The following is a 27,697-nucleotide window of genomic DNA, read 5'->3' as shown; positions in this document are numbered from 1 at the left end:
GATCATGTTGAATGATAATTTTGATGTATTTTTGGATTCAGTTTGCAAGGATTTTTTTGAGTATTTTTGCATCAATGTTCATAAGTGAGATTGGTCTGAAGTTCTCTTTCCTTGTAGGATCTTTTTGTGGTTTAGGAAAGAGGGTTATTGTAGCCTCAAATAATGAGTTAGGTAGGTTTACATCATATTCTATTTTGTGTAATAGTTTGGAGAGTATTGGTATTATGTATCAATAAATGTCTGATAAAACTCTGTACTGAACCCATCTTGACCTGGGCTTTTTTTGTCAGGGAGGCTTTTGATGACTGCTTCTATTTCTTTAGGTGGTATGGGATTATTTAGATGGTTTACTTTGTCCTGGTTTAACTTTGGTATCTTATATCTGTCTAGGAATTCATCCATTTACTACAGATTTTCCAGCTTTGTTGAGTATAGGTTTTTGTAGTAGGATCTCATGATTTCTTGAATTTCCTCAGCTTCAGTCATTATTTCTCCACTTTTCTTTCTGATTTTGTTAATTTGGATACTCTCTCTTTACCCTCTAGTCAGTCTGGCTAAGGGTTTATCAATCTTATTAATTTTCTCAAAGAACCAGCTCTTCATTTTGTTGATTCTTTCGACGGTTCTTTTTGTTTCTATTTGGTCTATTTCTGCTCTAATTTTGATTATTTCTTGCCATGTACTCCTCTTGGGTGTATCTGCTTTCTTTTGTTCTAGAGGTTTCAACTGTGCTTTCAGGTTTCTAGTGTATGCTTTCTCCAGTTTCTTTTTGGAAGCACTCAGAGCTATGTGTTTTCCTCTCAGTACTGCTTTCATTGCATCCCATAGGTATCGTTATGTTGTGTTTTTATTTTCATTGAATTCTAGAAAATCCTTAATTTCTATCTTTATTTCTTCTTTGACCTGGCTATCGTTTAATAGAGTATTGTTTAGTTTCCATGTGTATATGGGCTTTTTGTAGTCTTTGTTGTTATTAAAGACCAGCCTTAGACCATGGTGATCTGAAATGATGCAAGGGAGGATTTCGATCTTCTTATATTGATTGAGGCTCATTCTATGTCCAATTATGTGGTCAATTTTCGAGAAGGTGCCATGGGGTGCTGTGAAGAAGGTGTATTCTTTTACTTTAGGATGATATGTTCTGTAGATATCTATTAATTCCAGGTGATGCATAGTCTCTGCTAGTTTTACAGTGTCCTTGTTCAGTTTCTGTTTCCATTATCTGTCCATTGGAGAGAGTGGGGTATTAAAGTCTCGCACTATTATTGTGTGGGGTAACATGAATTTTTTGAGCTTTTATAGGGTTTCTTTTATGAATATGAGTGCTTTTGTATTTGGAGCATATATGTTAATTATTGAGAGTTCCTCCTAAGAGATTTCCCGGTAATGTGTAAAAAGTGTCCTTCCTGATCTTTTTTGATAACTTTTGGTTGAAAATCTACTTTATTTGATATTAGAATGGTCACTCCAGCTTGCTTCTTGGGGCCATTTGCTTGGAAGTTTTTTTCCCAACCTTTTATTCTGAGGTAGTGTCTGTCTTTGTCTCTAAGATGAGTTTCCTGTATGCAGCAAAATGCTGGGTTTTGTTTATGTATCCAGTCTGATAGCCTATATCTTTTTATTGGGGAGTTGAGTCCATTTATGTTAATAAATATCAAGAAATAGTGGTTGCTGTTTCCTGCTATTGTTGCTTTGGTAGGTTGAATTGTGCCTGTGTGTCTTCTTCTTTTGGTTTTCTTGCTTAGAAGTTTTCTTGTTTTTACTATAAGGTGGTTCCCCTCATTGTATTGTTTATTCTACCTATAATTCATTGTAGTTCTGGATTTGTGGTCATAAATTGTGTGAATTTAGTTTTGTTTTGGAATATCTTCGTCTCGGCATCTGTAGTGATTGATAGTTTTGCTGGGTATAGCAGTTTAGGCTGGCACTTGTGCTCTCTAAGGGTATGCATGATATCTTTCCAGGCTCTCCTAGCTTTCATAGTCTCTGTTGAGAAATCGGGTGTGATTTGTATTGGTCTGCCTTTACATGTAACATGACCTTTTTTCCCTTACTGCTTTTAGTATTCTTTCTTTGCTTTGGGCACTTGGTGTTTAGACTGTTTTTGTCGGAGGAATTTCTTTTCTGGTCCAACTTATTTGGAGTTTTGAAGGCTTCTTTTATGCTCGTGGTCATCTCTTTTTTAAGGGTAGGGAAGTTTTCTTTCAGGATTTTGTTGAAGATATTTACTGTACCTCTTAGTTGATATTCTTCTCCCTCTTCTATTCCTATTATCCTTAGGTTTGGTCTTCTCATTGTGTCCTGGATCTCCTGGACATTTTGTGTTAGGAGGTTTTTGTTTTTTGCATCTTCTCTGACTGTTTTGTCTATGTTTTCAATGTTGTCTTCGGCCCCTGAGATTCTTTCTTCCATCTCTAGTAGTCTGTTGGAAATGCTTGCATCTTTGACTCCTGATTTCTTTTTTAGGATTTCTACCTCTAGGGTTGCCTCTTTTAGTGTTTTCTTTATTGTTTCAATTTCCTTTTTAAATTCCTTGTTCCATTCATTCATCTCTTTGGTTCTGTGTTTTTCTAGTTCTTTGAGTTCTTTGTGGGTTTTTATTGTTTCTTCTTTAAAGCTTCTAATTCTCTATGCTTTTCTTCCCATTCTCATTTAAGGATCTCTATCATCATTTTGAGGTAGGATTTCATGTCTGAGTCTTCTTTTTCTGGTGTTTGGCATTCTTCTGTTTGTTGTCATAGGAGAGCTAGGTTCTGATGTTGCCAAGTTGTCTTGGTTTCCCTGGGGTAAGTTCTTTTGCTTTCCTCTTGCCATCTTTTTGTCAGTGATTGGTTCTCATCTTTCCCTTGTACCTGTCCTGTGTCCCTGGATCTCTGCTGTTCCTGGTGGTGGATGATCCAAGTGCCTGTTGTGTAACCCAAAAGCCTCCGACTGGGAACAGAAGGCCCAATGCTGCTGGGTTCCTGTGTCCCTGGATCAAGCCGTACAGGCACATATTTTCCGTGTGCTCCACTGAGATCTCTCTGTCCCCTAGTCAGTCGAAATCTGTTCCTATCCGGTTCTCGCCAGTCCTGTGTGTCTGGGTTGCTGCTCTTCCTGGTGGCGGATGTTCCGAGTGCCTGTTGTGCACCCTGGAAGATGATTTATTTTTTAAAAAGTGCAAAACTACACAATAATATCTTATTACTCCAAGTTTTATTTCTTCTTTCAGTCTGAAGAAAATGAGTTTATTTATAAAGTCCCACAAATGTACCATTTACTCTTAAGTCTATACCCATGAGAATTAAGAACCTCACTGGTCTGAAAAGTGACTAGGTTCCTTCCTGATTCAGAATACCTGCTGTTCATATGTTGACTCACACTAAAACACAAAATTAAACTGAGTCTATATGCCTCATAAAAAATTTTCAGGACAGATTAAACATTAAAAACACTTATTAACTATTAATTGGTTACAAATAACCTTTTCTTTCAGGCTTCCCAGCATTTCAAAATAGCTAGTAAGTCAATACAACTTTTAAAATGTCAAAGTATGCTATATATATATATATATATATATATATATATATATATATATATATGTCAAAGTATGCTATATATATATGCTATATATATATATATATATGTGCAATATATATATATATATATATATATATATATATATATATATATATATATATTGCACTTTTTGATAGGTTGGACCGGTATCTTTTGTGATGATACCAAAAATATTGAATACAATATATTTTTGAAATCAGTAAGTTCTTGATTCATCCCCATCAAATTGTAATTATCATTTCTAAATCCTTATAGGATTTTCTAGGATTCAATTTCATAAATCCAGTTTTAAGATTTAACTGGGTTGTGGGGAGTTTTACTGACTTTTTATTGTCCTTTTTTGGTCCCTCAAAGCCCAAAGAAAAATTTGAACAAATGACAGTTTATACTTCTTGATTTAATAAAAAAGCTATTATTAATAAAAAAACCTTCAATTTCCTAATCAAAAAGCAGCATTAGTATATGTCTATATACATATGTGTATGGAAGATAGAAGTTAACCCTGAAATGTCTCTGTATGGCTGTATGTTCCTTTAGAGCCTTTTTATTTTGTAATTAAGATTTAATAAATTATACATTAGAATCAAGTTAGGAGAAAAAACTTATTTTCTAAAAAATTAAGTCAATTCCCAATATGCTTGACAGAAACAAGCTATTCATTTGCATCTGTTTTCCAATGAAGACATTACTCAAACTGTCCAATGCTTTACTTCCAAGTGGTCCACTACAGGATTCTTCAGATTGGTTGTAGCTAGAGTTCTGACTTCCATTTGGACTCTGCTCTCTTTCACTTTTGGAGGTAGTTTTGGTTTCAGCATCTTACTAAAAATCGTTGCCATCTCTTTTCTTTCATCAAAATTCTTCCACTGCTCATACAGTTTTAAAATAAACCTGATTATTTCCAAAATCTTCTCCATATCCATGGAAAGTTCTGCAAACCACTGTCTAACATCTTTCTGTTGTACAATACAATCTACATGTCGGCAAGCTAAGGCTATTATGAAAGGCGGGTACAGCAGACAGAGATCTGTCCTGTAGGTATCATTCACTATCCTCCATGCAAGGGGAAGCAACACATCCTCTTGGCCCATGTCCTGCACATACTGGAGCAAAGGTCTATAAGGATGACTGTCAAGCAACATTCCATTAATTCTAAGAGGCAAAATTCACATTCTAGTATGTGATTCATCCTATAAGGAAATTCCTTTGGAAAGGCATATGAAAATCTCGTTTTTAATACAGAAGTAGTAGCAGCAATCAATCTTGTATTTGAGACAACACCAAATTCCTCTATTTTGGATGCTAGAAACACACATGTAGGAGCCATTAATACAGGATCTATACTTTTCAGAGAATACCTAGCATAGAATCTCTTGAAATAAACTGTAGCAGTAGCAATAACTTGTTGCCTTAGTTTAAGATGTTCACCTAATGCTTGGATAACATTTGTAAAAAATATTTGTAATTTCCAATACTCCTCTTCTGAGAGAAACTTTAGGTCCTTCTGACACTCTTTCAACAGATCATGTTTATCTAAAATCCACTGCAAATAGTGGGAGCTCTGCCAGAAGTTCCCTGCCATGGAATACTGCTTGCCCTGATACAAAAGCACCAGCCAGCAAAGCGGTCCACGGAGCGACCATAGACACAGCAACCGCAGGCAGAGGAAGAGAACAGTACCCTCGTCACTTAGACCTTGATATAGAAATTAAGTCAACATCATCCATTCCAGATTCCTCATTCAGTGTTGTAAATCTCTACAGTACCTCTACGAAGGAAAAACTTACTCTACACGTGAATCTCATCAGTTATGGCAGCTTATGCCTGAAGAGCCAGTCTGGTTACTACAGGCAGGTTACTCTGAAGTCTGCATCTCTTGCTTTCAGTCACCTTCCTTTGTAGATTGTCCTGAAGCTGTTTGTATTTTAATGTTAATTCCACTTCCCCAAGAAGGGCTGCTTAGTTATATGACTCCAACTGAACCTTCCCATTTTAATTACTAAAATAAAGGAAAGCCAATGACTGGGCGGGTCAAGGAAGGTTGAGAGGGCTGAGAGGTTGGAGGAGGTCAGAGGATAGAGGGCGAAGGTAGTGGCAATATGGAGCTTCCCAGAGACCAGCTAGACCCAGGTGATATTGATTGGTGTTAAAAAGCTATGAACATTAAAGATTTTATAGGTCTAATATCTCATTTAGAAGGGCAGTTTGTATCTTCGTCTATTTGGTGCAATCTTGTTGTTTAGAGGGTTTGTGGATTGAGAGTTGAATGTATAACCCTGTATGAAAAGCTATCGGGCTGTAGAGTTGTGTTTATGGAATTTTGGGGTAGAGAAACACTCTGGGACAGAGGCGGAGAACAGGCGATAGAAAACTGTCAGGGAAGGGAGTTTCGAGGACAAGTTGGGCCGTGGTGGCAGCTCAGACCTGGCGCCAGAGGTGCATGCGTTTCCCTATCAGGGTCAGGTCTGAGGAGTGAGACCTCAGGGTCAATAAAGAGATAAACCATTTTTATTTTTTAATATTTACCGCAACATTCCTTCTTATGTGGTCTCTGTGGATCTGCAATGTAAGTGGGTTACACACTCAAGCATAGCTGTTTAGTAGGATTTTCTATTCATTTAATAAGCATGAATTTAAGTTTTCCAGTTCTTCCAAACTTCTCCAATGGCATGAATTGAAGTCCTACTGACCTAAGTGAAGACCTTGGGTCCCACAAAGGGAAAGGGTATTGACTCCCTACAAATCATTCTCTGATAACTATATTTACTTCCTAAATAAATATGTGTAATTTTCTGAATTAAAAAGTGGCATTTAGTTCTAAATAACAGTGACATCAAACTAAAGCCTCATAAAAGCAAATAGTTTCTTTTCCTTGCCTATATTAGGTGAGCCAGAGCCAGGGTAGTAACTGGCAAGATTATTAGGGATTTTTCTCTACCATCCTAAAGGTAAGAAGCTAGGATCCTAAATCCTTGAAGATTTTTCTCTCTCATCCTAAATTTAGGTAAGAAGCTAGGATCCTAGATCCTTGCAGATTCTTCTCTCCCATCCTAAAGATAAGAAGCTGGATCATAGATCCTTGAGGATTCTTTTCTGCCATCCTGTTGGTGAGAAGTGTGTCCTTTACTTGTTCCACTTATTCTAGCTTTTTATTGCTGTGACAAATACCATGACAAAAGTAACTTGTAGGCAAAAAATTTATTTGGCTTACCCATCCTAATCACAGTTGAACATAGAGGGAAATTAGGGCAGGAAAACTCAAGAAGGAGCAGAGGCAGGAACCATGGAGAAATTCTGCTGATTGGCTTGTTTCTCCAGGATTACTCAGTTACTTTTCTCATATAGTCCAGGCCTATTTGCCCAGGAGGTTCCCTGTTCGCAGATGACTAGTTTGTGTCAAGTTGACAAAAGCTAACCAGATCACCGTTATAGAACTGCCATGGCCCATTTCAGTCTTGGGGGATAGTAAATACAGAAAACCTCTCAAACTGTTTCTGCTTAAAGGACCTCTTCTGGACACATTAACAGAAGGTGTTGCTTCTTGTTCGAAATAATTAAATCATCACTAGAATTTAACATAAGTGAGGCAGGGTAGGTTTTAAGCAATGGTGCTTTGCTGCTCTAAGTAAAAATGGAGTTGTAGTAGAGAAGACTTGACATAAGATAGGTGATGCCCTTCTGCATCAGTCTGTCACCCTACTTTAGTAACATGGAATGCCCTTTAAGAGTAAAGTACACTGAAGCCTGTCTCTAAAACCTCAGCTTATACAAAACAGTGTGGCAGTTGATTATATTGGATACTTTTGATACAAAGGACAATGCTTTAACCATACTGGCATAGACTCTTATTCTGGTTATGGATGCCTTTCTTGCATGTTGGGTTTTGGGGTCCTGCATCTGCTCTACCACAGGGCTCAGCCAGTCCGGGTGGCAGAACTGTGGAAGCTGACAGCATTCACCCCATACTGTTGCTGGGTGTCGGGCTGTAGGGAAGCTGCAGGACACTGCTCCAGGGGTGGGGAAGTCTGAGGTGTGGGACAGCTGGAGCTAGTTCAGGGGGTTCCCAGGTCTGCAAGGAGGCTGGGAATGTCTGCTTCTCAGGCTCTCAGACACCTAGGTACTACTGGATGCTGTGGAAAAGCTGAGAATGCAGTGGGGACCTGCAGAATGGATCTAGCCCAGACTTAGCGGGAAAGAGGGGAGCTATGGCTGGTCCCACGGGGATAGTCCTTGGCTTGAAAGTGGTTGGCTTGAGATTGGCTTGAACTTGGCTTGAGCTTGGTGGCAGCTAGCATAACCTTCTATGAGAGATTAGGTTCTGTAGGTGAAAGCCTTTTCTGAGGCTATGGAGGCCTGGGGCTAGTGATAGGGGCCTGGTTCTCTAAGATTCAGGTGAAATGCCTACCATCCCTTCAGGGTCACCCAGGCATTTAGCCTTATCACAACCAGAAACCAGGCTGCCTATCAAGGTTCTACACTTGCATATACTGCTTCAGCCAAAAATGCCATCTGTAGATTTACAGAATGCCTTATTCATCATTGTTGTCATTCTATTCACTATTCACACAGTGTTGTTTCTGACCAAAGAATTTACTTCACAGCCAGAGAAATGTAATAGTGGGCTCATTTTCATGGAATCCATTGTTCTTAACTTGCTCCTCAACATCCTGAAGCAGCTAGCCTAATAGAAAAATAGATTGACATTTTTTTTTTTTTTTTTAGATTAGCCCCTTGGAGGTACAGTTATAGTACCAATTTAGACGGCAGTAGCCTGAAGAGGTAGAGGTAGAAAAATCATGTGTCTAAAGCCAGCATGAGGTACACATATTAGAATATTACTGAAGGGGCAGAGGAAGGTCATTAGCAGGGCAATTGCACAGACTGCTTATCACCATGGACTCTGGGAAGCTTCTGAGCCTGGGACCTCCCACAACACTAAAAAGGTCATTCCCTGAGCAGGTAGGAGAGTTTCCAGAGATTATAGCCTGCAGGTTGACCCAGTTAGGGCAATGCTCTCTCACTGGGGCTTAGAATAGCACAGTAAGTTTATGGGTGAGTTCATAACTCAATTGTGATTACTCTCCCCCACTTTTCAGTATACCTTAATATCAGGAGAATCCAAAGTATCTTTTTTTTTTTTTTTTTTTTTTTTTTTTTACAAGCAAACCTTTGCTGTTTCAACTCATTTGAGCTCACTGCCAATAATCTTAATGTGTATTTATTGGGGGACAAAAGTCTGCCTTTCCTAAACTACTTTTTGTTCTTGGTTATAACCAATACACCAATGGACTAGATTTATAAACCAGACTCCAGTTGATCTAATTTCTTTACAAGGATGTGACTTCTTTTTTTTTTTTTTGAAGACTTATTTGTTTATTATATATAAGTACACTGTAACTGTCTTCAGACACACCAGAAGAGGGTATCAGATCTCATCACATATTGTTTTGAGCCACCATGTGGTTGCTGGGATTTGAACTCAGGACCTCTGGAAGAGAAGTCAGTGCTCTTAACCACTGAGTCATCTCTCCAGCCTAGATGTGACTTCTAAAATACCTGTAAATTGCATATTTATGAAGTTCAGGGAGAATTAAGTCAGGGAATGAAAACTTGGTATGTATTATTGGTGTTATTGATATTTAAAGTCATGATTTCAGATTACAGTGTGTCTGGGAATATAACCCAGCAAATTCATCTAACTACTCAAGTTCTCTTTTACTTTCCCTCATTCTATCTTTCTCTTTCTCGTTTCAAAGGATTCTAGCCTTCCCTCCCCTCTCTTCATCCTCACCCTGACCCAAATAGCATAGTAGCATCCTTTCATGATAACTATAAGCAAAACTAAAGGAAATGTTTGGGTAGCTCCAAGGATGTTTATCTGATCTCTAAAGATGAATTAATGAAATAATATCAATTAATACATTGCAGATGTCAACTAGTCCATCTGTTTTGGTCACATATAAGACCTGGTCTGGTTACTTCTTGTATGGTATACAGATAAAGATCAGTGACAGGTACAACCTACAAAACAAACAAACAGTGACAACAACAAACCAAGACTCATAGAGCCCGCTGATATGAGTAAGAACTGACTTAATTTCTTCAAGCAGGGAAAGTCCTGGTGATTGTTTCTCTGGATCCCATAGAATACAGTATCAACACCAAGGTTTCTGACAATTAGTATCAGTTTTAAGCCTGAGTAAAGAGCACAGCCTCTCCATTCCCAGTTCTCAGTCTTCCTGATAGAATTAAAATCTTACCTATTTTATTTCCCAATTCATCTTCTGAAACAAGAAAGGAATGTATGATCTCATGCATGAAAGGGGTGGATGGGTGGAAGATATGTCTGTCCTTTTCCTACTCTTATTTAACACAATTTTATCTGTTAGTTATCAAAGGCTTTTCTGTATTTTTCCATCACCAGAAAGAAAAAAGTAGCAAAAGTCTAGAATATCTTAAATATAATGGTAACTTGAATAAAGAAAAGAAACAATTTTTTTTTTTGGTTTTTAAAGTTATTAGGTGGTGTTTTCCATGAGTTTATCTACTCATTAATTTTAATTAAGGAGCATACCTGTTTTCATAGTCTTTACTATACCCTTGGTTTTGTGCTAAGTTATAAGTGACTGCAGCTTACCTTAGCTTTGTTTGCTCTTAAAGCACATAAGCATTTAAAAAAAAATCTCAAGGGCAATAAAATGGATATTTATAGTTGAGGATCACAGAAGTCAAATGGGCTATTGGGGGTACACAGAAAGTGACTAGAGAGTTAGATGTTCTTTCTTGATAAAGTTCACATTTTAATGTGATAAGTTTTTTATACATGAAACTTTATTATAAGAACATTAGGTGAAGTTTGATGTCTATATTTTAACTTCCTTCTGTAATAATAATGTTCTGACCTAGATTCTTGAAACGTAGGTAGTTCATTTAGGTTGATTTATGCATTGCAGATCAAAACAGTTGATATAATGAGATTCAAAGTGCTGCCAACCTATTGGTTGTTGAGCTCATTTTTAGCCTAAATTATAGTGATTTTCAGAAAGAGCAGGGCCTGAGAGTTGGCTTCTCTCTCATTTGTCATTATTGTAGACTTGATAGAAACATAAAGGCTGTTAGTATATGTGTGTTTCAAAGTATCCAGTCATACTGGTTAAAGAAGTTCCTTCAAACATAAGCCTCTCCTCTTCTATTTATTTCCTTTCTTTTGCTCCTTGTTTCCTAACAATATTTTAAAAATATCTTAGAGTAGATTTTGTTATACCTCTTAACTCTGTAAGTAAAGGCTACTACAGATGAGTTTAATCTACCCAGAAACAACACAAGAAATATGGATGCAGCCAGCAACTGGTTTATACTTGTTTCTCCTCATCAAGAAAAAAAAATATGTGACGGCAATGGTTGTAAAATCTCATAGGTATTAGCTTGAAAGGATGATTTTGTCATATGTGTACCCCATAATGGTGGAATCCCTAGGGATGAGACTTGATCATTCTAATATGCCGACAGAATTGATACTTGCTAGAAACTTCTGTTTCTATTAGAAAGCAAGGTAACAAACATAGTTAAGATACTTGCCACCCAGCACAACTGAAAGCTCTAGAATAAAAAGAAGCAGATACACCCAAGAGGAGTAGAAGGCAGGAAATAAACTCAGAGTTGAAATCCACCAAATCTAAACAAAGAATCAACTATACAAAGAATCAACAAAACCAGGAGGTGGTTCTTTGAGAAAATCAGCAAAATTGATAAACCTTTAGCCAAACAACTAGAGGGCACAGAGAAAGTATAAAAATTAATAAAATCAGAACTGAAAGAGGAGACATAAAAACAGAAACTGAAAAAATTCAAGAAGTTATCAGATCCTAATACAAAAGGCTATAAACCCAAATTGGGAAATCTGGAGGAAATGGACAATTTTCTAGACAGATACCAGGTACCAAAGTTAAATCAGAATCAGACAAATCATTTAAAGGGCATCATAATGCTAAAGAAATAGAAGCAGTCACAAAAAGACTCCAAACCAAAAAAAGCAAAACAAACAAATAAACAAACAAGCCCAGGACCAGATGGGTTTAGTGCAGAATTCTATCAGACCTTCATAGAAGATGTAATACCAATACTCTCCAAACTCTTCCACAAAATAGAAATAGAAGGAACATGTTCCACCTTATTCTTTGAAGCAGTTAGTTCATTCCTAAACCAGACAAAGACCCTACAATGAAAGAGAACAATAGATCAATTTATCTCATGAACATTGATGTAAAAATACTCAATAAAATTCTCGAAAACTAAATCCAATAACACATAAAAATACTCATTCACCATGATCAAGAAGGCTCCATTTCAGGGGTGGAAGAATGGTTTAATATATAGAAATCTATCAAAGTAATAATCTACTATATAAACAAACTCAAAGAAAAAAAAACACATGATCATCTCTTTAGATACTGCAAAAACATTTGACAAAATTCAACACTTGGAAATATCAGGAATTCAAGGTCCATACTTAAACATAGTAAAAGAAATATACAGCAAACCATTAGCAAACATCAAACTAAATAGTGAGAAACTTGAAGCATTCCCACTAAAATCAGGGACTGGACAAGGCTTCACACTCTCTCAATATAGTTCTTTTTTTTTTTTAATTGAACAACTGTATTTTGAAAAACAAAGATAAATGTACAGATTTTAAGCATTTTTGCATAAAAGTATATGAATACATTTTTGTCAGTACTTGATTTTTTAAAAAGTTTGACAGTATGCATTAAAATCTTACTAGTTACAATGAGCATAAAGTACATGTAAAACAAGATGTAACCTGGAAATAGCCAAAGTATTCTTGATGTATAAAGATTAAGCATAATGGTTTTTCATTTTCTTTCTTTCTTTTTTTTTTTTTTTTGGCCTTTGATTTTTCTTTAACTTCATGTAGTCTGTAAGTTGTTTCTGGGGGTGTTCAGAGCTTTCTGTGGTTAGTATCCAATTATCAGTGACTGCATATTATGTCTGTTCCTTTGTGACTGGTTTTTCTCGCTCAGGATGATATTCTCTAGATGCATCCATTTTCTTAAGATTTTCATAAACTCATTGTTTCTGATAGCTGAGTAGTAGTCCATTGTATAAATATACCACAATTTTTGTATCCATTCATCTACTGAAGGACATCTGGGTTCTTTCAAGCTTCTGACTATTATAAATAGGGCTTCTGTGAACATTGTGGTACATGTATCCTTGTTGTATGTAGGAGCTTCTCTGGGGTATATGCCCAGATATGGAATAACTGGGTCTTCAGGTAGTACTATGTCCCAATTTTATGAGGAACCACCAGACTGATTTCCAGAATGGTTGTACCAGTTTACAACCCCACCAACAGTGGAGAAATGTTCCTCCTTTTCTGCAAACTCACCAGCATCTGCTGTCATCTGAATTTTTGACATTAGCTATTCTGGTTGGTTTGAGGTAGAACCTCAGAGTTGTTTTAATTTGCATTTCCCTGATGGCTAATGATGTTGAGCACTTCCTTAGATGCTTCTAAGCCACTCCATATTCCTCAATTGAGAACTTTTTGTTTAGCTCTGTATCCCATTTACTATTAGGAGTGTTTGATTCTCTGGTGTCTAACTTCTTGAGTTCTTTGTATACCTTGGAATTAGGCCTCTATCTGATGTGGGGTTGGTAAAGATCTTTTCCCAGTCTGTTGGTTGCTGTTTTGTTTTCTTGAAAGAAACATTGAAATCTCATTAAGTCCCATTTGTTAATCTTTGACCTTAGAGCACTAGCCACTGGTGTTCTGTTCAGGAAATTTTGTCCTGTGCCTATATGCTCTAATGTTTTTCCTAACTTTCTCTTCTAATAGTTTCAGTGTATCTGGTTTAATGTGGAGATTTTTAATCCACTTGCATTTGAGCTTTGTACAAGGAGATAAGAAAGGGTCTATTTTTTTTCTGCATGCTGAGTGCCATTTCGACCAACACCATTTGTTGAATAGGCTGTCCTTTTTCCATTGAATGTTTACAGCTCCTTTGTCAAAAATCAAGTGACCATATATGTGAGGGCTCATTACTGGATCTTCTATTCTATTCCATTGATCCATGTGCCTATCTCTGTATCAGTACCATGCAGTTTTTAGCACAATTGCCTTGTAATATAGCTTGAGGTCAGGATAGTGATTCCCGCAGATGTTTTCTTGTTGTTGAGGATGGATTTCGCTATTCTAGGTCTTTTGTTATTCCAGATGAAATTGCACATTGATCTTTCCAATTCCATGAAGAACTGGGTTGGAATTTTGTTGGGGATTACATTGAATCTGTAGATTGCTTTTGGTAGGATGGCCATTTTTAAAATGTTGATCTTTCCAATCCATGAGCATGGGAGATCTTTCTATTTTCTGAGATCTTTCTTGATTTCCTTCTTTAGAGATTTGAAGTACTTATCATACAGGTCTTTCACTTGCTTAGTTAGAGTTAAACCAAAGTATTTCATAGTTTTTGTGACTATTGTGAAGGGTATCTTTTCCCTAATTTCTTTCTCTGCATGTTTGTCTTTTGAGTAGAGGCAGGCTACAGATTTGTTTGAGTTAATTTTATATCCAGTCACTTTGCTGAACTTGTTTATCAGCTGTAGAAGTTCTGTGGTGGAATTTTTGGGGTCACTAAAGTAAACTTTTATGTCATCTGCAAACAATGGTGTTTTTACTTCTTCCTTTCCAATTTGTATCCCTTTGATTTCCTTTTGCTCTCTAATTGCTGCAGCCAGAACTTCCAGTACTATGTTAAATAGGTATGGGGAGAGTGGGCAGCCTTGTCCCTGATTTTAGTGGGATTGCTTCAAGTATCCAACCATTAAGTTTGATGGTGACTATTGGTTTGCCATATATTGCTTTTATTATGTTTAGGTACGGTCTTTGAATTCCTGTTCTTTCCAATACTTTTAACATGAAGGGGTGTTGAATTTTGTCAAATGCTTTCTCAGCATCTAGTGAGACGACCATGTGGTTTTTTTTCTTTGATCTTGTCTATGTGGTGGATTATGTTGGTGGATTTCCATATACCAAACCATCTCTGCATCCCAGGGATGAATTCTACTTGATCATGTTGAATGATCATTTTAATGTGTTCTTAGATTCGGTTTGAAAGGATTTTGTTGAGTGTTTTTGCATCAATGTTCATGAATGAGATTGGTCTGAAGTTCTCTTTTCTCCTATGATCTTTGTGTTGTTTAGGAACTAGGGTTGTTGTAGCCTCAAAAAATGAGTTAGGTTGTGTTCCATCTGACTCTATTTTGTGGAATAGTTTGTAGAGTATTGGTATTAAGTTGTCAATAAATGTCTGATAAAACTCTGAACTGAACCCATCTGGACCTGGGTTTTTTTTTTTTTTTTTTTTTTTTTTTTTTTTTTTTTTGTTTGTTTGTTTGGGAAGCTTTTGATGACTGCTTCTATTTCTTTAGGTGTTATGGGATTATTTGGATGGTTTACCTGGTCCTGGTTTAACTTTAGTATCTGTTATCTATCTAGGAATTCATCCATTTCCTCCAGATTTTCCAGCTTTGTTGAGTATAGGCTTTTGTAGTAGGATCTCATGATTTCTTTAATTTCCTCAGTTTTAGTCATTTTTCATTACTGTTATTGTTAATTTGAATACTCTTTCTTAACCTTCTCATTAGTTTGTCTAAGGGTTTATCAATCTTGTTAATTTTCCCAAAGAACAAGTTGTTGGTTGTTTTGATTCTTTCGATGGTTCTTTTTGTTTCTATTTGGTCAATTTCTGCTCTGATTTTGATTATTTCTTGCCATGTACTCCTCTTGGGTGTATCTGCTTCCTTTTGTTCTAGAGCTTTCAACTGTGCTGTCAAGTTGCTAGTGTATGCTCTCTCCAGTTTCTTTTTAGAAGCACTCAGAGCTATCAGTTTTCCTGTCATTACTGCTTTCATTGCATCCCATAGGTTTGGGTATGTTTTCTTTTCCTCATCGTTAAATTCTTGAAAATTCTTAATTTCTTTCTTTATTTCTTTTTTGACCATGCTATCATTTAATAGAATATTGTTTAGTTTCCATGTGTATATGGGCTTTTTGTAGTCTTTGTTGTTATTAAAGATCAGCCTTAGACCATGGTGATTTGATAGGATGCATGAGAATATTTCAATCTTCTTATATCTATTGAGGCTTGTTTTGTGACCAATTATGTGGTCAATTTTGGATAAGGTGCCATGAGGTGCTGAGAAGAAGGTATATTCTTTTGTTTTAGGATGATATGTTCTGTAGATATCTATTAATTCCAATTGGTTCATAACCTCTGCTAGTTTCATTGTGTCCTTGTTCAGTTTCTGTTTTTATGATCTGTCCATTGATGAGAGTGTGTTCTTGAGGTCTCCCACTATTATTGTGTCAGGTGCAATGTATTTTTTGAGCTTTAGTAGGGTTTCTTTTATGAATATGGGTGCTCTTGTATTTGGAGTATATGTTAATGTATGTTAATATATTATATGTTAATGATTGAGAGTTCCCCCAACAAATTTTCCCTATAATGTGAAAAAAGTGCCCTTTCTTATATTTTTTGATAACTTTTGGTTGAAAATCTACTTTACTCGATATTAGAATGGCCACTCCAGGTATCTTCTTGGGGCCATTTGCTTGGAAGGTTTTTTCCCAACCTTTTACTCTGAGATAGTGTCTGTCTTTGTCCCTGAGATGAGTTTCCTGTATGCAGCAAAATGCTGGGTTTTGTTTATGTATCCAGTCTGATAGCCTATATCTTTTTTTTTTGGGAATTGAGTCCACTTGTGTTAACAGATATTAAGGAATAGTGGTTGCTGTTTCCTGCTATTTTTGCTTTTGGAGGTAGAATTGTGCCTGTGTTTCTTTCTTCTTTTGGTTTTTTTGCTTATGTATTTTCTTGTTTTTACTAGGATGTAGTTTCCCTTCTTTTATTGGGTTTTCCACCTCTAGTTCATTATAGTGTTGGGTTTGTGATCAGATATTGTGTAAATTTGTTTAGTCTTGGAATATTTTGGTCTCTCCATCTATGGTGATTGAGAGTTTTTCTGGGTATTGTAGCTTGAAGTGACACTTGTGTTCTCTTAGGGTCTTCATGATGTCTGTCCAGGATCTTCTAGCTTTCATAGTCACTGTTGAGAAGTCGGGTGTGATTTTGATTGGTCTCTCTTTACATGTAACATGACCTTTTTCCCTTACTGCTTTAGTATTCTTACTTTGCTTTGAGCACTTGGCATTTTGATGATTATGTGTCGGGAGGAATTTCTTTTCTGGTGCACTCTATTTGGAGATCTGTAGGCTTCTTTTATCCTCATGGTCATCTCATTCTTAAGGGTAGGGAAGTTTTCTTCTATTATTTTGTTGAAGATATTTAATGTGCATCTTTGTTGATATTCTTTGCCCTCTTCTATTCCTATTATCCTAGGTTTGGTCTTCTCATTGTGTTCTGGATCTCCTGGATATTTTGGGTTAGGAGCTTTTTGGCTTTTGCATCTTCTCTAACTGTTTTGTCTATGTTTTCATTGTTCTCTTCGGCCCCGGAGATTCTCTTCCATCTCTTGTAGTCTGTTGGAGATTCTTGCATCTGTGACTCCTGATTTCTTTTTTAGGTTTTCAACCTCCAGAGTTGTTTCTTTTAGTGTTTTCTTTATTGTTCCCATTTCCATTTTAAATTCCTTCTTCAATTCCTTCATCTCTTTGGTTCTGTTTTTCTCTAGTTCTTTGATTTCTCTGAGTCTTTTTCTTGTTTCCTCTTTAAAAAGCTTTTATTTCTTTATGCGTTTCTTCCCGTTCTTGCTTAAGAATCTCTATCATCATTTTGAGGTATGATTTTGGGTCTGAGTCTCTTTTTCTGGAGTGTTTGGCATTCTTCTGTTTCCTGTGATGGGAGAGCTGGGTTCTGGTGTTGCCAGGTTGTCTTGGTTTCCTTGGTGAAGGTTCTTTTGCTTTCCTCTTACCATCTTGTTGTCTGTGATTGGTTCCTGTCTGTCCTGTGTACCTGGCCTGTGTCCCTGGATCTTCACTGTTCCAGGTGGCAAATGGTCTGAGTGTTCTTTCTGCATGCACATGCCTGCTAGGTGGAAACGGAGACCCGAAGGCAGAGTTTCTGCTCTCGTGAACCAGTGTGGGGGGCCGTGCTTTTTGCACACTTGATCCAGACCTTTTTGTGCCTAGGCCACTGGCAGAGCAGTCTCACCAGGCTTGTGTCCATGGATCTCCCTCTCAACATAGTTCTGCCTACCTTTTCAATATAGTTCTAGAAGAACTAGGCAGAGCAATCAGGCATCAAAAAGAAGGCAAAGGGATACAAATAGGAAAATAAGAAGTCAAAATATCACTATTTGCACATGATATGATAATGTACTTAAGTATCCCCAAAATTTCCACCAGAGAACTCTTATAGTTGACAAATAACTTCAGCAAAGTAGTTCAATATAAAATTAATTCAAACAAATCATTAGACTTCATCTATTCATTGGATAAACAGGCTGAAAAAGAAATTAGAGAATCAACACCCTTCACAATAGTCACAAAGCATATAAAATTCCTTGGTGTGATCCTAACAAAGCAAGTGAAAGATCTGTGTGACAAGAACTTCAAGTCTCTGAAGAAAGAAACTGAAGAACTCAGAATGTAGAAAGATCTCCCATGCTCATGGATTGAAAGGATCAACACTGAGAAAATGGCCATTTTGCCTAAGGCAATCTACAGATTCAATGCAATCCCCATTAAAATTCCAACTCAATTCTTCATAGAGTTAGAAAGAACAATTTTCAAATTCATTTGGAATAATACAAAAATCTAGGATAGCAATAACTATTCCCAACAATATTCCAGAGGAATTACCTCCTACAGTATTGCAGATCAATTGTGATAAAAATGGCATGGTTTTGGTACAGAGACAGGCTGGTTGATCAATAGAATAGAATTGAAGACCCAGAAATAAACCCACACACCTATGGTCACTTGATCTTTGACAAAGGAGCTAAAAACATTCAATGAAAGAAGGACAGCCTCTTCAACAAATTGTGTGCTAGTTCATCTGGCAGTCAGCATGCACAAGAATGCAAATGGACCCTTTTTTTATCTCCTTGCACAAAACTCTAGTCCATGTGGATCAATGACCTCCACATAAAACCAAGCACACTGAAACTAATAGAACAGAAAATGGGGAAGCGCTTAGAGTACGTAGGCAAAGGGGAAATTTTTCTGAACGGAATACCAATGACTTAAGCTCTAAGAGCAAGAATGGACAAATGGGACCTCATGAAATTGCAAAGCTTTTATAAGGCAAAGGACACTGTCAAAAGGACATTATGGCAACCAACAGGTTTAGCAATCCTACATCTGATAGAGTGCGAATATCTAATATATATAAAGAAATCAAGAATTTAGACTCTATAGAATCAAATAATTCTATTAAAAATGGGGTATAGAGGTAAACAAAGAATTCTGAACTGAGGAATATCAAATGGCTGAGAAGCACCTAAAGAAATGTTCAATATCCCTAGTCATTAGGGTAATGCAAATCAAAACAACCCTGAGATTCTACCTTACACCAGTGAGAATGGCTAAGATCAAACTCAGGTGACAGCAGATGCTGGCATGGATGTAGACAAAGAGGAACACTCCTTCAATGTTGGTGGGGTTGTAAGCTGGTACAACCACTCTGTAAATCAGCCTGGCAGTTCCCCAGAAAATTGGACATAGTACTACCTGAGGACCCAGCTATATCATGAGTCCTGGGCATATACCCAAAAGAAGCTCCAACATCTAACAAGGACACATGCTCCACCATGTTCATAGTAGCCTTATTTATAATAGTCATAAGCTGGAAAGAACCCAGGTGTCCTTCAACAGAGGAATGGATACAGAAATTCTAGTGTATATATACACAATGATGTATTACTCAGCTATTAAAAATAATGACTTCATGCAATTCCTAGGCAAATTGATGGAACTTGAAGCTATCATCCTGAGTGAAGTAACCCAGTCATAAAAAAACACTCATGGCATGTACTCACTGATAAACAGATACTAGCCCAAGAAGCTTGAAATGCCCCCTCCCAAAAAAACAAAACAAACAAAAAAAAAAAAAAAAAAAAAAAACCAAACAATTCATAGAACTTATAAAGCTCAAAGAGAAGGAAGGCCAGAAAGTGGATGCCGCAGTCCTTCTTAGAAGCTAGAACAAAACACTCATGGGAAGAAATTATGGGACAAATAGAGGAACAGGGATTGAAGAAAAGACTATCCAGAGACTCTCTCATTTGGGGATTCATCCCATATGCAGCCACTAAACCCATGCACTGTTGCTGATGCTAAGTAGTACTTACTGACAGGAATCTGATATGGATGCCTCCTCAGAGGCTCTGCCAGACCCATGCTGATACAGAGGAGGAGACTTGCAGCTATCCACAGGACTGAACACAGGGACCCCAATGAAGGAGCCAGAGAAAGGACTGAAGGAATTGAAAGTGTCTTTAACCTCATGGGAAGAACAAAATTATCAACTAACCAAACCCACTACATTTCCCAGGGACTGAAATAACCAATGAGTTTTTAATGGAGAGAACCATGGCGCCAGGTGCATATGCAGCAGAGGATAGCATTCTCTGGCATCAATGGGAGGAAAAGCCTTTGGTCTGGGGAAGACTTGTTTTCCCAGTGTAGGGGAATGCCAAGGAGCTGAGGTGGGAGAGGATGGTTGGGAGAGGGACCAACTTCATGGAGGCAATGGGAGGGGGAAGGGGAATGGGATTGGGAAAGGGGGATAATGTCTGAATTGTAAATACCGGGAATATTCAATTAAAAAAAAAGAATAAAATGATACTGTCACTACAGACTGAATGGCTAGTAACTTTATTCATGTTTTCTAAATCATCACTGAGCACAGATTATATTTAGTTTAGCAATATTTATAATGATACCTACCTCACATAATTTATACTTGTTTATATGGTTCCTAGAACTCAGCCACATAATGTCAAGTCTTAAGCCACAGACCTATAATTGTTGAATGGATTATGTATAAAAGCAAATTCGATAAGAATGTAAGCATATTTGATAGCCCAGAATTCTGATAGTACATTTTTTATCTTTGTCTTTGTATTATTAGAGCTATACAATGCCAGCAAAAGTAAAACAAAAACCCTAAACTATTAGCATCACATTAGAGCATTTAAAGCCTTATTTTTGGAGTTCTAATATTCAATTTTAATATTTATTTAGATTTTTTCTCTTTTACAACTTTATTTTTAAAAAAGAGGAATACATATACAGATTTTTAAAGAGCATTTTGGCACAACACTATATGAATATTTTTTTGTCAGTACTTAATTCTTTTAGAGGTTTGATAGCATGCATTGAAATCCCACTAGTTACCATAAGCATAAAGTACATGTAGGACAGAACATAATGTTTCCAGTGCATTTCCTTCACAAGACTCCCTAAGTTCCACCTAATGATTGAAATGGACAACCAATGACTAGCCCAATTTGAGACCCAAACCATGGGCAAGAACCAAACTCTGACACTATTAAACAGAAGCCGTTTGTTTGTAGACAGGAGTGTAGCATAGTAGTTCTCTGATAGTCACTTAGCAGTCCAAAGCAAATGCAGAAACCCAAAGCCCCACCCCTTTTAAAATAAGGTGTTTTTATGGCTAATATAGAAAAGAATGGCAACTAGTTATTCAAATATCTCACAGATTTTTCTAGTAATAGGTTCCTTATTTATTAAAAATTAATATTATCTTCAATATTTATAAATTCATCATTGGAAGGTTCTTATTAAATGTTAATGCCTATTGAATATATTTGTCAAATTCTTCTACATAAGGTATGTGGGCAAATGGTCAAACAGAACATTATTCATATCCTGGCTTTGTTGTCCTTACTAACTGCATGAATTTCCTGTCTCTTAAGCTCATTGTGGAATTTTTAAAAGACAGTGTTTATAAAACGCACAGTTCAGGAGAGGAGCCTATCATACAAGCCCTGTAGTACCGCTGGGACTTATACTATTGTTGCACAATTCTTTGACTAAAAAAATAATAATAGAAAGAAAGAAAAATTAATTGCTGTTAAGATAAAAAAATCTTTAATGAAAATTGCTTCCTCCCTGCAGCAACTATTTGAGCTATAAAAATCTGAATATATGAAATACTACATATGACATCACATTTGTTTCAGATGAATATTTTTCAAATTTGGCTGCTTTGATATAACCATGCTAGTGTCGTTTTGTTAGTCTCTAGCAAGAAAATAGGCATTTAATCCAGAGGAGGTTAATCCTATGCTTTTCCTCAGGGATGGAGTAGATGTGAAGGGACACAGTAAAGGCTCGATCTTCTAACACATGCTCAAGGCTTCTTCTTAAAGGTATAGGGATTTATCTCTGAATTAATTTAGGGTATAAAGAAGCTCTGGAGTACTACAACCTTCCAGTTGCTTTCAGAAACATGGCCTATTTTCATTACCTTTAGAGCCAAAGCTACCACTGGTTTTCTCCATATATTAGTGACATTATTTTGGAGACTTTATTACCACTCTATTCTGAAACAAAATACAAATGGAAATTAAGCTAAAGATGAAAGCACTCACAAAATAGCAGAAAAAGAAACAAATTTACCACCAATTCTCTTGGTAGTTTTTATTTCTCTCCTGGTTCAAGTCACTGTAACTTGTGTTTGGTTTTGGGATACCCCCCATCTTAATTCTCACCTCCACGTAAAATTTCACTATTTGTGTCTATATTCAAACAATGTATAATTTAGTTCTTGTGGTTAAAAGCTGGCCATGTAGATATGTTTTCATAGAATTTTTCTCCTGAGATACCTTTGAAATCTTGCCCAGAGCATTTATGTTAGGCACAAACAGACATTGATCAATTTACAAAAAGAAACAAGTTTCTGATCTTAGAAATACTTTATTTTAGAAGCATGTGAGAACTAAGCCTACCCATATGTCTTTATGCATTTTATATTAAAATGCTATATCTTAAAAACTTAACTGAGAGCTAGATTTTTTCCATAATAAAGTGCATTCTTATGTATTCTCTTACAAGACATATACGCTTATTCCTTAACCTTTTCAAGTATTCTTAAATAGGATGTTATATGGATTTAAATTACATCTCTTCATAGCTTATGTTGGAACTATCAAGTTATCAAAATATAGAATTAACACTCCAGTTTGAATTCAATGAACCTCACTCCAGGGAAGAAAGGGGATTGTTGGGAGATGGGGGGAAAAAGTGTAGAAAAAAGAAGTAAAACACAGTCAGGTTTAAAGGAAATATTCCAGCCGGGGCTGATGGGCTGAACTTAATTGATGCTGTTTATGATGTGTGTCAAAATAAGTGCAGGAAACAGTTTTTTTCTTGGAACTTTGGAATGTTGTGGTAACTGATCTCTAAGTGAAGGAATGTTACAAATGGAATAAGTTGACCCAAAACTGTTCCCAAACCATCAATTTTATATTAAGCTTACCAAAAAGAAAAGTGACAAGCAAGGGCACAGATCATTTGTTTATTTGACAAGTTACTCAGTTATTTTCCTTGGTAGGGCAGCAATTAAGATGGATTTTATTATGTTCAGCATTTGTGTTTGCCTTTTTCAAAATTGTCTACTTTATTTACTACCAGGACTCTAATGAAAGTAGAAATAGATCAGTCTAAAGTGCGCTTTGGTCTCCCTGTCTGTGAACATTCTGAAAGCTGAATTGCTAATAGATGACAGCCACAGTTGTTTTTAAAAATCCTGCATGAAGCCATGACGTCTTTAAAAATTTGGAGCCCAGAGTTTTGACTCCTATTGCAATTTGAGTAACTGCTTTATAGGAAAGGTTCTGGTCTAATATTAAACCTGTAGTTTCATTATCACAAGTCTGAAGCTCATTTCCTGGGGATAATATTTATAATCCCCCAATCTTAGTTGAGTTTTGAGGGAAAAAATTCATCCAGTTACTGCAGGGGTCTATTAAAAAGTTTGATACTATACTTTAACAGTTGTTTTCTACTGAAAAGTAAAGATTTGTGACCTGCTAAATACGTTTATTTATTTTAACATCATTTTTGAGAAACTGAAATGCACATGTGAGCACTGTGTCTATACAAGAAAGTATGGCATTTAGTATAATACTTTTAGATGTCTATCTCTTAGAATTCTGTTTGTAGAACATGATTAAGAAGAGCCTGTCTGGACTTACAACATTACTCATAAGTACACAGCTGTCAATTAGCCCTTCTAGGCACTGATCTTCTAAAAATGCAACACCTGCCTCATTTAAAAGCAGCATGTGACCCTTTTCTTGTGTTTGTATCAGCATGCATTCAGAAGAACAACTGGAGGAACCAGTTCAGTTTGGCATACCATATCATTCTTTCCTGAACCAAAATGACCATAGCAATTGATGTTTTTTTATTTTTATTCATGATTCCTTAGCTTTAGCACAAATTCCTGAACTGAATAGCTATAGTCAAAGTAACAGGGCAGAATTCCCAAACACACACACACACACACACACACACACACACACATACACACACACACACACACACACACACACACACACACACACACACCATTTCATTAGGTGGAGTTTGTTACAGATCTAAGGACTGTTTGGTTTAGGTGCCATTCATCTCTATATAAGGTATCCATTCATTGAAATGATAACAGAGCAACATATGGCATCTTAATTCTTCTCAAGCAACCATTAGCAAACTAAATAGTTCACTTAGTGATTTTTGAGTTTTACCATAGAACATTCAAATATAATAGTAGTGGTTTAGTCGGTATGTATAATTAAAATGTGTGGGGAGGGGTGGTGAGATAAAACAGTAAGCATGCTCAGTTGTATCTATATTACTCCGACAGAGTCCCTGAGGAAGCATCTCTATCTGGTTCTTGCCAGTAAAAACTTCTAGGCATCAGCAATAGTGCTTGGATTTGGTGGCTGCATATGTGGTGAATCCCAGGGTGAGGCGGCTTCTGAATGATTTTTTTCTTTAATCCCTGTTCCTCTATTTGACCTTGCATTTCCTCCGGTGAGTGTTTTGTTCTCCCTTCTAAGAGAAACTTGTTATCTGGGACCTTCATGAGTAGAAGCCAAAAGGTGAGAGCACTCTTGGGGCAGGGAAGGTGATTAATTGTTCATAATGTGCAACAAGCAAAAAAAGACTATGCTGGGTTTATTTGGCAGGCAATTTGCATTCCTCTAGATCTACAAGCTTCAGTTTTGTGAGCTAGTCTCACACTTGCTTGTGGTCATACCACCTGGACTGTTTCCCGGAGCTGTGCTCTTCCCAGAGCCAGCTGTGGAACACTGTGCTATATACTTTACCTAAGGTAGATTTGCATGTTTAAACTATCTGGCATCCCTTCCCTGCATTTAGTTACTAACTTTGAAGTTCAATTTGAGCATTCTAAAAGAGAATAAAATTTGTGTCGATAAAATTTGATCACTTTCTTGTAAAATATTAAAGTTTTAAGTTTAACAAAGACCTACATAATGACCAATAGTAGATTGTATATTTATTATTATTATTATTATTATTATTATTATTATTAATTCACTTTTTGTAGATTGTGAGAACAATGTACCAGTTCAGGTCGATAAAATTGTAACTGGTGCTTTGCAGAACTCTGGTCAATCATCTTCTCGATTTTTCTGTTTACACAAGTCAGGATTTGTACTAGTGACTTGGACACCATAGACATTGATGTTGGCAAGCTAGCTTAGGCCTTGCTATTAAGATAAAAGACAACTTCAACATCTGACTGAGGTCTGGAGATAGATGTTTTCAAAATGCTTTCTGCCTTATGGCCCTGCCATGTTGCTGAAGAAATAATTCAAAGTTGACCAAGCCAGTGTCTAAAAGTTGTGAGTGATAAATACCATTCATAGCAAATGGGCATATTGTTGACCATCACAGGTTGGTTCATACAATGTCAATGACTTGTGGAACCTCTCCAGCCTCAGGAACATTAAGCAAGCTAGAATATTAAGAGCTTCTCAGCTCTTCTTCCTCTTTCCCACTTTCTTCTTCCCCAACCTCCTTCCCATATTTCTTGTCTCCCCATTCCTCTTCCCCATTTCTTTTACCTCTTTCTCCTCTTCCTCCTCTTCTCCCTATTCCTCCCCCTCCTCTTTCTTTTCCTACTCTTCCTCTTTCCCTCTTCATCTTCCTTATATTGTTTCCTCTGATCCCTTTAAATAAGTCATTTTATTTTTTTTATTATTGTATATTTCTATGAACACAGGGTAGCACACATCATGGCATGCTGTGTATGAGTGCAGGCTCACATATATCATGTTGTGCTGTGTTTGAGTGAAGGCTCACACATATCATGATGTGCATTTGCAGGTCAGAGGACAACATTTTAGAGTTGGTTCTATCCTACTGTTGATCTCTGCTGTTGGCAGACTGGGCATTCAGCAACAGCTGTAGCCAGGTCAGCTTTGGTGAGTGGAAGTCCATGTTCTTGAGCTCAAGCATAACCTCCATCTCTGCCACTTTGGCCACTTTTTTCATGTGCTCATTGAGCCATCTCCAGGGATATTTGGGGAAAGAGGCTGGCTGTCCACAAAACAGGTCATCCTATCCACTTGATGCCTTTTCATGACTATTTACATGGGACAAAAATATCTTCACATCCTTTGTTTATTTGGAGATATCTATCCATATACTTTTTCCACCAGATGTCTTTCTCATCAATATTTCAATCATGATCTTTCCAAGTTCCTGGATATCCAGCCAATCCATTGGCTACAGCCTATGAGTCAGTGCACAAGTGTACTCTGAACAAACTGTAATACCATGTTTATTTAATACCAAAGTTCTGTCCACTGTAAAGATTTCTCTTTACCAGTATCTTTCAGGGTTGTTCCAGAAAGGGGTTGTAATACTGCAACAGTCCACTTCCGAATTGTACCTATATAACTATCAGTTATGTTGCTAGGTGGTGCAGAGCCATTAGTAAACCAGGTCCTAGTCTTTTCTTTTTTAGTCAACTGATTATAGAGAACACCCCATGAAGCTATAGGTGCATGCTTGGCAGCAGACAACATTGTAACAGGAGTAGAAACCATAGGCATTTGGGCAATTTCTTCATGTAAATTGCTTTTTCCTTCAGGACCTGCTCTGACCCAATCACATATGTACTATTTCCATTTGATAATAGACTGCTGCTGTGCATGTCCTACTTTATGATTTGGTGGGTTCAATAACACCCAGCTTATGTTGATAACAACCAGCTTAGGTCACATGATAACTTGGTGTCCTATTACTGTCAAATGTTCAATTTCCACTAAAACCCACTAGCAGGCTAAGAGCTGTTTTTCAAAGGAAAAATAGTTGTCTACAGATGATGGTAGAGCTTTGTTTGAAAACCCCAAAGACATTTGTATAGATATTTGAACTTCCTTTTAATTTCTTTAACATTAATTAAGAGAAGATCAATTGATATTTAAATTGAGATACTAAAAGAATAGTCCCAAGGATCATTGACTTATTCTAAATTTATAATGTGTTTGTGACTGTACTAGGGACAGTTACATCATGTTAGGCATATTCATGACTTGGTTTCATTTGGACATGAGATATGATTTGTGTCAAGTTGACAAGGGGTAGATTGTGATAGCTCTTCTTAGTTGTCAACTCCACTGCATCTGGAATGAACTACAATCCAGAAATGGAGGGCATATCTATGATCCAGATCTTGAGGTATAGTGGAGCTGGAGGAACTGAGAGATCCACTGCTTGTTCTGAAGGCAGCTAGGAGAAGACTGGCTTCCAGGGAGTTAGGAGGGTCTTAAGGCCCTTGCCCACAATGACACACCTAATCCAACAATGCCACACCTCCTCATAGTGCCACTCACTGGGTCAAAAATATTCAAACCATCACAGGAGGCTTTGGGATTTTAAGTCTCCATTCAAAAAATGGGCGTAAGCTTGAGAAAAATGCATCTACACTTCTTTTTTATTTCTCTGTATGTCAATAAGAATGTGTTAAATAAAAATCCTGAAGGGAAAAGGAAGAGATGGGAGGAAGTAAAATGAAAAACCAAGTCAGAGACCCCTATTTTACAACTATTTTACAGCCTTGTCTTATCCTGTCAAACACTTCACCATACACAA

The 27,697-nt window shown here is 36.8% G+C and overlaps 1 pseudogene across 1 annotated transcript; it reads right to left on the bottom strand.

Annotated features, from left to right (window-relative positions):
* Nucleotides 1-4,167: 4,167 nt before the first annotated feature.
* On the bottom strand, nt 4,168-5,140 carry LOC308427075 (cyclin-C-like; annotated as a pseudogene). The gene has a single exon. The product of its transcript is annotated as a cyclin-C-like (transcript).
* Between the last annotated feature and the right edge of the window lie 22,557 nt (nt 5,141-27,697).

This window comes from Micromys minutus (assembly GCF_963924665.1).
Source record: "Micromys minutus genome assembly, chromosome: 11".
Taxonomy (NCBI): Eukaryota; Metazoa; Chordata; class Mammalia; order Rodentia; family Muridae; genus Micromys; species Micromys minutus.
Note: the sequence above shows the minus strand (reverse complement) of the source record. Positions and strands in the feature narration are given on the sequence as shown.